The sequence below is a fragment of the Cantharellus anzutake genome, assembly GCF_015039405.1.
Source record: "Cantharellus anzutake strain C23 chromosome Unknown EI90scaffold_26, whole genome shotgun sequence".
NCBI lineage: Eukaryota > Fungi > Basidiomycota > Agaricomycetes > Cantharellales > Hydnaceae > Cantharellus > Cantharellus anzutake.
The window spans coordinates 48,416-60,945 of record NW_024066976.1 but is presented as its reverse complement, the minus strand read 5'-3'; positions in this window follow the sequence as shown (position 1 = coordinate 60,945).

Genomic DNA, 12,530 nt, shown 5'->3' with positions numbered 1-12,530 from the left:
GATGGGCCCAAAAATCGTTGCCATCAGCAGCCACTGATCGGCTGTCAGGGAGCCACCAGCTGGCTCCCCGACTGCCGTTGGGAGTGTTGCCAAGTGACCCAGTACAGTGAACTAATGGCACTCAGTGTGGACGGCACAAGTGGAAAGAAGGGACACATGTTTGACAACAATTCATGGAGGAGGTTGAGTTCGTGTTTTGGGTGCAGGATGCCGAGGGACACCCACATGTGGTAAAAGTGATTTTTGCTGAGACCTGAGTGATTGATGAGCAGCAAATGGCAGAGTTAAAGTGGCACATGGGACTGCACCTAAGATGAGGTTGTGCATTGGATCGAGCACTATCATCCTACAAAGATCAAAGTAGGGGAGTTGGGCTAGTTCACACCAACAATTGGAGTGCTGTTTCACGTGTTTCTCCCTTTGGGCTTTGGTGTGAAGGTTGCGATAAATATCTCCGAGCCATCGATATTCAGTGTCAGTCCATGGAGGAAATCCTAACCAAAAGTCCATTAAGTGAGAAAAGTAAGACGCAACTGAGGAATGCCATACCATCCATTGTGAGCGCCACCGGGCCCTGCTTCCTGGACAGGTTCACCCAACACCACATACAAAACAAGGTATGGCAATGAGATCCAAAGCCTCCCAGTTTGTGTGCTGCCGGCACATCACAGATGACACATAGAAGGGCCACCCGAAGCCTTTGACCGTTGGGGTTCTGTGGCATCTTCACAATGATTCCATCCTCCCACAGTCTCAACAGATCATTGACGAGAGGTCACATGTACCTCTGGACCTGGTCAGGTGAAGGCTCCTTTGGCCCCAGGATAATGCCAGTGAGGAGGAGGTTGGATGTTTTGTATCTATGGGAGACATTAGCATAATCCACCTAGAGAAACCCACCATCCACTGACTTGAACATTGGAGGGAGGTTGGCTATGCACAAGGACATTGGCCCAGAGGAGTGAGATGTGGCCTGGAGAGAGCAATGGTACGAGAACCTGACATCAAACATGTGAGGGTTATGTGCCAACATCACTCAACACATCGCTCACCAATCAGCACCTAGAGTAAGCCCAATGCGCAGCTCACTGTTCGGGCCACATAAGTGATCTTCAGGGTCATTCCGAAAAAAAGGTTGGCCATCAGGGCCTAGTGTCGAGCGTGCAACCTGGCTGTTGAATATATCCTGATATAAACCCTGTTCTGGGTGTCGATTGGGTAACCTGCACCACTCATCAAGAAGCTCCTCCATGCTGGGTTGCACAAGTAGCTCTTCCAGTTGATGGCTGATGGATTTGAATGCAAAGCGCAGCCTGGGCTCACATTGTTTTGACAGACCACAACAGTGCCTGGAGTTTTGGAACCCTTGAGCATCGTCAAACAGACAAGTAGACTCCTCATTTTTAGCACATTCAGGACAGAAGTCAGGGGTCGAAACGAGAGCAGGATAAACTTCTTGGCAGACAGGGCAAACAGGAAGGATCTGGAAGTCCGTCCGGCTCTACTTCCATATGTGAGTGGACAGTGGTCAGTGTCATGGCCGAAAGGATGCCCTCGTTGGTATCAGAATTGGTGAGAAAGGCGATGATAAGGCGAACAACAGATAGAATTGCCCTGATTACACGAAAGGACACATGGTGATATGCATGTAGCCAGATAGCCAAGAGGTACAATATTTGAATCGGTGCCCAAGCATGTGTCAATGAATAGGGAAGAGTGGTGGATGATGATGATGGGATTTGAAATGGATCAGGGGAATTCTCATCTGTCCCATCCGGTACTGAGACAGAATATGTGAGAGGAATCATCAGCACCGAAGAGATGGGCAGTGGGTGTGAAGCCACAGGAAGAGGTGAAGTACCCCTTCAAGAATCTACATCCAGGTCGTCTACCCCAGCATGAACCCCAAATGGATCACCAGAGCATGTAATCAATTCTTCGCTGTAATTATATCCTGTTGTCAAAGCATCATAGCGAGCTGAAGTTCCCGACACATTGAGCTCTTCCACTTCATATTGTTCCTCCCCTCTCAGAGACTGTGCTGTCATTTCATCATGACAGCCACTTAGGTGAGATTCAAAGAAAGGGGATGGTGGTTGAGAATGAGGGGATAGATCGGGTGCATGTCATATCCATACTCAGCCAATGACTTCCACTACCTCCAAACTCTCCGGACTACCTCCGCTCCTTCTTCACTAACCTTGGAGCTCCCATATCCTGCAACCACCTCCGCTTCCCTCGATGGTCACCACCCCCTCTTTTCAATATATTACCTACGCCTCCCTAAGTACAGAGCCCCAAAGGTTTCCAGACAGCTCTGACATCCACTAGCACACTCCCGCCTCCACTGGGCAATTCACTTGCTTGCCCTGCAAGCCCACCTTCGAGCCTATCCCTCCTTTCTGTTTCTGGGTTATTGCCTACCATTCCGCTGCAGGAGAAATAATATTCAAAGAATAAAACAATGATCTATCAGCATAGTCAACAAACAGGTGACAAGTTCAGATGTTTAACAGATCTCATGATCTTTATGAGACTGGACAGACATTAGAAGATCATTATAAATTATCTACACCCATGTAGCATGAGATTTAATCTACTACAAGCATGCCTAGAACCTGGCATAGGTGTAATATTCAAAGAATATATCCCTACAACAAGAAAATAGCACATAGACGGCAGAATAAGAAGGAACATTGGAAAAGAAATGTAAATATCTCGGGAACCAGTAAACCTTTGACTGTAATCTTTGTACCATCTAAAAGAGCTGTTTCTAAACTTTATCCGCGGTTTTGTTTCATTCTAAAAGCTTCAAAACTGACGGAGATATCGCTCAAACGGCGAAACACCTTATAATTCATATATATTTATTTGCTAATTCTTATAAAAAGTAATGTGACTCAAGGGAAATATATTGGCGCCCGGAAGTCTGGCGGACCAAATACCATATGACAGAGTATTCCCCGACGCGGGCGGACAGTTTTTGATCGCATCAGAAGAGGAGAAAATGCTAAAAAACCGGATCTTGTATATTTTCCCATGATTCATCAAAACTTTTTGATTTCAAGCTCAAATAAATCGGAACAAAGGAATGATTGATGATCTGGATCTCGGATCATAAGCATGAAGTGATTCAGAAGTCCGCGGATCAGTTAATTAATTGGGAAAGCTCTAGAACATTAGTAATGATGTGGCTTCACAAAAAGGGGTGAATTAGAGAACAGTCTAGAAAGTTCCTTTATAGCCAAGTCATTTCTAAAGATAACCGTTCGTAATTAAGGCGGTGTAGAGCATAGCTTTAGCGCTACAAGACACCGCTAAGATCTGCCCAAAAGACAAAGAACTGAATTACTTATTGCTGAGTCATGTCCTAAGTCCATTATTAAGCTTACACAGCCCAAGCCCCTATATCATTCTAGAACTATCTATAATACAAATGTAGCACATGTAACTAGTGCGAGGCGTGGGAGTAGAGAGGCCTCTCAAAAGCATAAAAGGCCGCCGCTTCTGCCCCCTCTCAAACCTCAGGTAGAAATAAAAGTTTAATTCTCCTCACCAGTGGTTGGTTCATTTGCTCCAAAAGATAAAAGCAAATATTAGTTGTTAGCTAATATAAAAACTAACACATCACTCTAAGCGTGAGTTAGGGTCAGTTAGACACAGCTGAACAAAAGTGTCATAGTGAGAATTAGTGAGAATTTAGTGGAGGGACTTCTTAATTGAATAATCTCTCAGTAATATTTGGTTATCACACCACAGGAGAAAAGTGAGCGATCCTGAACCTGCTAGATAACTAGCACGCACTCTAAGCGATAGAAAGAGCAGTTTGGTCACTCCTGTATTGAGTAACATTTATTGCGGAATTATTTTATTAGTAGTTTTTCTTCAGTAAATTATCAGGAAAATCACGTCCTACTGAAAAGTGGTATATCTAGGTGTAATATTGACTAGAAATCATAGTAAAGTCAGTATAGAATTTTATCCATAGACGATCTATACGTCAGGTGAGATTGTTGGGGGGTGTTTATTGTTGTTTAGACAGTGAACAATTATATATTTGGCAACCAAAACATGGTCAGTATGCAAATCAGCACAAACTCTAATATCGTTATTGGACATAGGAAACTGGTTACATAAGGTGATCCAGCTCCGCTCCTTCACCGCATGGATGAACAAGGCATCCATGCTCAAGCAGATAAAATGGAAAAAATCCGCAACTGGCAAGAGCCAGTAGACCACACAGGAGTCCTAAGATTCCTGGGAATGGTAGAATATCTATTGATATTCATGCCAAATGTCAGTGGCTACACAGGACCACTGCAAACAATCTGCTCAAACAAGCAGACATTCAGGTGGACACCACTCCACCAGAAATGCTTTGACGAGATCAAACATCTAGCATGCAGGGGTCCGATCCTGAAGCCTGTCCAGTGGAATCCACCGGGAAGCCTCTCAGAAGAAGAGAGGACCAAACTCCATGTCTGGGTCATAACAGACCCATGCCCAGCAGGCATGGGTGCACTAATTGGACAAGGCAAAAAGTGGCAGACTTGCTGCCCGGCCGCACTCATGTCCAAAAAGTTCACCAACACACAACGTAGGTACTTCACCTATGAGCTCGAGGCACTGGGCATCCTCGAAGCACTCATGAGATGGCAAGATGATTTCATGGGAGGCCGTGAATTCACAGTAATCACGGACCACAAAGCTTTGGAATATTTCAAAGCAAAAAACCACAACTAAGGTAGACACCTGAGATGGCAAGCCTTCTTCGCAAGCTTTAATTGCAAAATAAAATACGTGGAAGGCCACAAGAACAAAGTGGCAGACGCACTCTCACGGTACTATGACTTGTCAACTGACAAGGATCTTGTGAGGTCTTAGGGTTGCTCAGCACACAAGGCCGTAAGTGATACAAGATGGTGTATTTTACGGTGGTGTGTAAGCGGTTACCCGGAGGTTCCCACTTGTCCACGTGACTATATGTATCTAGTTTACATGTGACTTGGGGTTCGGGGCTCATCAAAAGTCCGAGCTCAGGGACAAGACGATGATTGCGTAGGATCCATAATTAAAACATACAACGAAATTTACACGGAAATTATGAAAAATAGGAAACTATAGTTATGCAAATTCTCAGCCCAAACGGTCCAGCCGTTGTGAAGTTATACCCATGACGGGAATATAGGAATCCGCATCATGTGTAATGACACGTGAGGGTGGCGATGCACAGGGAACCGGCCGTCGGAACCAAGATCCGCACTTCGGCAGATCGCGAAGACCAATTTCCGTCCAAATAAGGAAGAGCCCGGTCAAAACAAAGCACGAAAAGTGCAAAACAACCTTAGATCATGAGGGAAAAATCTGAAATAAATCACAGAAGCCCATATGAAAGAAATAAATACCCGCGCATATCATAAATCCCGAACAACTAAACGAAAACGGCTCCCGCATACTAACAACTATGGGAACGACGCACGTGATTACCGAATGTGCGCGCGAAACTTTGCTAACTCAACGAATACAGGGAAATAGGACACAACCTTAGTACCATTGGAAAGGTGGGAATAAATGAAAATTTATGATACCAAGAACGTGAGAAAACATCCAGAAATGAATGAGATACAAGGACATGAAGTTAGAAACCTGAAAACACGCGGGAAGACAGCTTCAAGAGGTCTAGAGCCCTAAATAAAATACATAAAAATATGATATCTTCGAGGACGACCTACTATAACAATGAACAATACATATGGAGGATTAGGATGTGATAATACAAAGGGGAATCAGGGAATATGAACGAACTTCACGAAAACTACTAAACTACGACGGACCATGGCGGGAATTTTAGGGAACGATGTTCTAATGAAGTAGAGAGCTATAACACATTCGTTTGAGTAATTCTTGATTACTAGCAACTTTTTCTTTCAGTTTTAAACCTGAATAATTCACTCATTTATCATTTCAGTCTCATTTTAACTAAATGTCACTAAATAAAATTGGAATAAATCAGCTGAAGGTCTCAGCACAGTCGCACGCATAGTAATGCGAGGTTTGAATTCAGTATGACCGAGTCATAGCGAACTTAATGGGAAATATGGGGAATTTGAAATAGGGAACTGCGGCAAATGCGGCGCAGACAAATTCTAATTAACCATTAAAATAGCTTAGGCGAGGAAGGACAATAAGGATTCCAGGCGCAGTCTGACCGCAGTAGAACCGCAGTTCAGTGCAGCAAAAGCGCAGTAGAACTATAGTGAAAATTTCATTTTTATTCAGTTTGAGAAAAATACACTGTAAATAAATCCTGTAAATAGAAGGTAGAGCGTGAAAAAGGAAGGCGACCCAAGGAGTATAAAAGGGAGACCCTTTCTGTGACTTTTCGCCCCCCTTAGAGAAGTAAGAAAATAGAGTATTATTTTTCTCAAGCATTTCTGGTTGTCACTCCAGTGCGAAAAAGTGATATACAGGATTGCCACTATAGTAAAAGGCAGCAATTAAGGAGAGAAATATTAAGTAGATATTTCAACAGGAGAGCTGGTTAACACTCCAGATTTCAAAGTGTAAACACAAACAGTTATTTTGCTACTGTTAAAACAAGCGATAAAATAAAGACAAAAATAAAACGAACTCAAGGGACACTCCAGACACCATCCAAATTCATTAACTGAATAGAATCTTTGAAACTTCACCAAGTAGAAGATTAAATTCAAGTTTAAATCCAAATTAAACAACGCTACACAGAATTACACCTAGACAAATTAATAAATTTCAATAAAGAAACAGCTCCACAGGGCTCGGTTTATCTGTAAGTCAATTCCCAGGAACTTTAAAACTAACCCATAAAAATAGAATTAGCCAAAACACTCGGATTGGTACTTTATTTACAATAAATAACACTAGTACACTTCCCCATCCTAACTAAAGAACCAGGGAACAGCTTGGTGGTGGTCTCGTTTGAACCTCCCAACTGACCTTCCTTCGTTCTCTCCTTCAACGTGACTATATGTATCTAGTTTACATGTGACTCGGGGTTCGGGGCTATTGCCCTGACAGATCTGCATTTCGATGACTATGTGTCAGTGGACATCCATCTGGACAAAAATGCAGAAGATACTATCCCTGACAGAATCGAGGAATACAAAGAACTGCTGCTAAGCAGTACCCTGAGTAAAAACTCAGAGAAAAAGAGACTTGCAGCAATACACATGAGAAATACCCTAGAGGAAGCTCTAGGGGGGAGCACCCAAAACCTGGAAGAAATCATAATTCCAGAAGAGAACCTTCGAAAACAATTTGAAGGAAAAGACCTCATTGAGGCAATAAAATCTGGATACTCACAAAGCCAGATCCACCAGGAAATCCTAGAGAACCCGGGGAATTTCAAAAACTTCTCCATAAAAGATGGGCTGATAACCCGACTTGGAGAAGGAGGAATGACCCAAATAGTAGTCCCGAAAGGGAACTACAAAAGGAAGTCCATTTGAGGAATATTCCTTGAAAACATCCACGAAACACTTGGACACTTAGGATCCAAAAAAACAGTGGAAACCCTCTGTTATGGAAATGGGAATTTCCCATTTTAGACTCTTATGGGTTCTGTATCACATGATTTGTATAGTAATAGAGTTTAACCAATCAACAATTAACCAAAAACCCGCTGTGCTAACTTCTGTTACACCACATGTCAAACCATCTGTGAAACTGTTAGAATGGGCGGACTCGGACGACTCCGGAATGGAATCGGAGACTTATCGTGGAAGGACCTCGGCCTCAGCGACTCATGCGGAGCGCTGTGCCATTGCTGGTTGTCCTAGGGGTCCCTAATTTCGGATCTAGCAGAGGGAAAGTCTCTTGGGGGAATTCACGTCAATTTCGGACTAAACCAAAATGAGTATGTACAAGCGCGGACATATATAATGGAAGGGGCAAAAGCACAAGGAAAACAAAGGGTAACCGAATCGGAGCGAAGACGTCCGAACGGGAACAAAGGGTAGAAGGAGCAGATAGGTACCGAAGGTCATAAGGCAGGACCTGTGATACATCTGAAAGGAGGTAGGGGGGCGAGGCCCAGAGGGGCAGGAGGATGAGGGGAAGTGGGGATGATGACTAACTGGCTAGAATAGAAAGAAGCAGTAGTCCAAATAGGGATGAAGGGAAAACGCGAGAAATACATTACAGGCGGCGAGAGTGCCGAAGGCGGTCCGCAAAGCTTGGGGATTGTGGAGCTTACGGAGGTTACGGAGGCGGGGTTGAAAGTCCGAGGAATATCAATGGTGTTTACATAGTATGAGGTCACCAATGCAATGGACTAAGACCGAGGTGGAGTCAAAGTCCGAGGTAGGGACTATGATGGAGGCTCGGAGTAAGGTACGAGCGGTGTCCGAGTGCGAAGTACGGAACAGTGGTGGAAGGTCGTAACTTGGCGGAAGGGTGGCGGAGGAGTAACGGAGGGAGGAGAGAGGGGACAGGTAAGGGGAGAAGGAGTGGCGGAAAGGAGAGTAGTCAGGTCCGAAGGTGAGTATCGGAGCGGATGGGGGAAGCGTAGGAGGATAACGGGAGGGTGGAGGTGTTGTGAAGGGGGAGCGGAGTAGTAGGAGGGTGGCGAGAGGTAAGGAGGAGGTGTGTTGCCAGGACCGAAGGTGAGTATCGGAACGGCAGCGGTAGGTTATGACTCCGGAGGTGAAGGGGGTGGGGGTCAGGAAGTCGGGTCAGGGTCGGGTATGCACGGATATGACAGTATCCCCTTCTTAGGCCTGAACCCTTGAAGGCCTTAGAATAGGTCTCTGGATATACCTGCTGCAATACCGACGAAGGTGGTGATGGAACACGAGGAGCGTGGTGAAGTGGAACAAGGAAGACTTACAACGACCAGCTTGGGATCTTGGGGATGGTGTTCGATCAACGAAGGGAGGACGGGAGGAGTGAGGTCCAACAGGACTTCACTAGGAACTAGGGAGAGTGGGGAGACTCGGAGGGGCGGAGTCGGGTCCGGGAATGGTAAGGACTCAATTGGGAATAGGGAAGAGGTACGATAGGAAGGGTTGGGTCGCACAGATATAGGTAGTCGTCTGGCGAGTAAGAACTGAAAGGTGAGTGAAGAGGTCATGTAGAAGCGGTCTTCGAGGAGAGTTTCAGTCTTATCTTCCATGAAATTCCTAAGAGTCGAGGTCCGGGGGTCGTGGTGGAAAGTCCGGAGCAAGGTCTGTTCCAAGACCAAGCTTTGGTGGGTTGGGAGGTCCTCAAGGAATGGAGGAATCCAGGGGTGACACAATGGAGGCCGGATGGGCGACTCACAAAGTGTGTTGGGGGGACCGAAGGTCCATGTGATGATACAAGGAGGACCGAAGTCAGCTCCGAAGTATCCGAAGGAGCGGAGTGAAGGAGTTCCCAATTGCGACAACAATCTCAAGGATGGGATTGTGCTGTGCATGGTACAACTCAGTCACAGGAGGGATGATGAGATGAGACGAGTCCGTGGAGTTCCGAGGAACTTGTAGGTCTGGAGCTCGCTCAGAAGGAGTAGAGGTCCATGTGGTGAGGCTTATGGCGAAGAGTGGAGGTGCTAACGTAGCAACTCATACGAACACTCAGCATGTTTGTCTTCCCGGAATGGGTACCGGAGTAGACAGATACCTAAGGAGGCCATAACCAGAGGACAGTGGGAGGTCGGGGAACAAACTCGGCATCCCTTTCGGAGCTGGCAAGGGAGGAACTCAAGGTTTGACAACACAAGAGTGGAGTTCCATGGTCGTAAGGGAGTCGGGGTTGTTCGGGGTACAAGCCGAAGGCTTGAGAAGGGTACCATGGACTAGTGAGGGGGGTCCGAAGGTCCGGAGTAGACACTCGGGGTACTGTCCAGGTAAGGTTTGTCGGAGGAAGGGAGTGTATCATAGATACAGGGTCGAGGGTAGTCGATGTCAGGGAGGAGAGGTTGGTTGCCCACCTGAATGGGTCTTATGCATCGATGGAGTCTCGATTGTCGGAAATGATGGAGGTCCGAGGGTGTGCGAGGCACAGGGTGACGAAGGTGGAGGTTGGGTATGATGTTAGGGTACAGCTTTCGGCATCGGAGGTAGAGCTAGCTCAGGGAACTTGAGCAGCTAGGGTTGTCTGTAGGGACGACGCGAAAATACTCCTGGTGGAGACCGATGTATAGCGCTGAGGTAGATAGAAGCGGAGTCCATATCCCCTTCTTAGGATTAGACGTCCCAGCATCTAATCGACACTACAGGCTAAAGTCGGATCATCCGGAAGCGGAAGCGGAACATCATAGGGAAAGTGGAAGAGAGGAGTGTGGAGTAACTGGAGGGTTCCGGAATATTTCTAAGGAGAAGTGGAGGGTGAGGATCGTGGTAGCGATCGTCCAGAGAACTCTCGGAGGTGAGCCCGAAGGCAAGAGAGTAAGTGGAGTAGAGATGTGTGCGTGCCATGTGCAAAGGTTAAAAGTTAACCGGTAGCAAGCTTTGGCATAGCATACAAGGTTACCAATGGTGTAGGAGTCTTCCTCAGGGTAAGAGGTAGACAGGGAAAGAGTATCAACCATCGGAGCAAGGTCCGGAGGCGACAGGGAAAGGCGAGGATGAGAGGAAAGGAAGTGTTCTCATACCTAGACAATGTTTTACTCAGGTCCATTACTCAAGGGAGTCTCAGGGTGAGCAGACATTAGCCAGATACTTGAGCACAAACTTATCCAATGGGGAGACGTGGAGACGTCAACAGATGGGATCCTAACTCAGAGAGAGAGGACGGAGGGAACGGGTCAACCAGCGGAACTAGGTCCGGAGGTGACGGAAAGAGTATGGGGAGGTTGCAGTGGGGTGTCCGGTGTTTCGGAAATACTGCTCATGATCTAGGCTCAACGGAGCACATAGGTGAGACAGTTGTCCTAGCGATGGAACACTGACCGAAGGCAACGAGGCGAAGTAGAGTCGGGGTTGGAGTGTGAGGTGGTCAAACTGGGGTGTCCGAAGTGCCCGGACGTAAGGTACTGCGGTACCAGTCACTCAACGGAGCAAGAGGTAGAGTACCAGTGTGTCCTAGACGGTAGGCAAGGTCCATTTGACAAAAGTGATGTGAGAACATCTTCGGAATTGATGAGGGAAGTGTGTGTCAACCGGCGGTGTGAGGTCCGAAGGTTAACGGAAGAGTAAGCGGAGGTGGATGAGTTGGGTTGTGGGTTCCGGAGGTCCGGCAAGGTAAGCTCAAGACTATCGCTCAACGGAGCGCATAGGAGAGACAAGTTATGCCATGAGACATCAGAACCACAAGCCGAAGTCAGCCAGGGTGGCGTAGAAACGTCATCGGAAGAGAGGAGGACGTAGTATCAACCAACGGGATGAGGTCCGGAGGAAGATGGGGCCAGATGGGATGGAAGCGGAGCATGGCTCGCTATCCCGGAGTAGGGTGCTCAGCATTACTGATGGAATGCCAGGCAGTGGGGAGTGCAACGGGGAATCGGGTGGAAGCGTCTACCATAGGACAAGGAGTCCAAGTGGAGACTGGGGGGTGATCACGGAATGGCAGACTGGGTTGTCCAAAGTACAGACTAGGTAACTGCTCTTAAACCCCTCGATCAACGGATCAAAATTGGGCGAGTCAGTAGGTGTCCCAGAACTTAAGGGACAAGGACCATCTACAAATGATGAAGATTCGTCCAGGTTGATTCAGACCGAAGCGAAGTGGATGGGGTAAGTCGATGGCCTGTGTACTGGTGTGCCAGCAGTGCCTAATCGACAGTGGGGTGATGACCAGCGAGGAGCTGGTGCATCGGAAGGTGATGGGTGTCAAGGACCGAAGGGTCCGAGACAGAAGAGATGAAGTCCGGAAGGATCGAGAATTCTAGAATAAACAGAAGACATATTAAAGGAGGAACAGAAAGTTAGAACCAAAACGGAAATAACAAAGCAGAGGAAACAGATCTAAATATGAGTCGGAGAGTCGGAGTTATAGGTACAGAAGGCAGGAATTGATGATATGTGACAAGGAGGGAAGTGATGATGGAGGAATGAGATGTTTTGTTTTGTTTTATACTTAGAGACGAGAAATATAGACCATTAAGCAAAACAAAAAAAGGAAACCAAAGAGAGGAAACAAGAGAAAGAGGGAGCAGACTATTTGTGTGTCTCCGAAGAGACTTCCGGCGGTTTGATTTCCGGAGTCGCAGACCTTGGTTGCTCAAGCCGAAGGTGCGGGAGAACAAGGACTTGAAGTAAATCAACAGCCGAAGGGGCCGGACTTAACCGCAGATCCAATCGGAGGTGTTACCGAAGGATGGGCCTTGATAACCGGGGATAGGGGTGTATCAGAGGTAGGCGGAGTTGAAGTCGGAGGTGCGAGACATCGCAGGAGATGGTAGCAAGGAGTTGGGTATGTTGCATCCATCAGGGGGTGTGGTCCGGAGGGTAACTCCAGGAACTGAGGGTAAGGAGAGTGGGGTAGGTCGATGTGTGATGACCTAAGAGGGGTCCGAGTGCATCTCAGATGCCTCAGGGTGAAGTGGTATGGAAGCGGAAGGTGAGGTCGGAGGT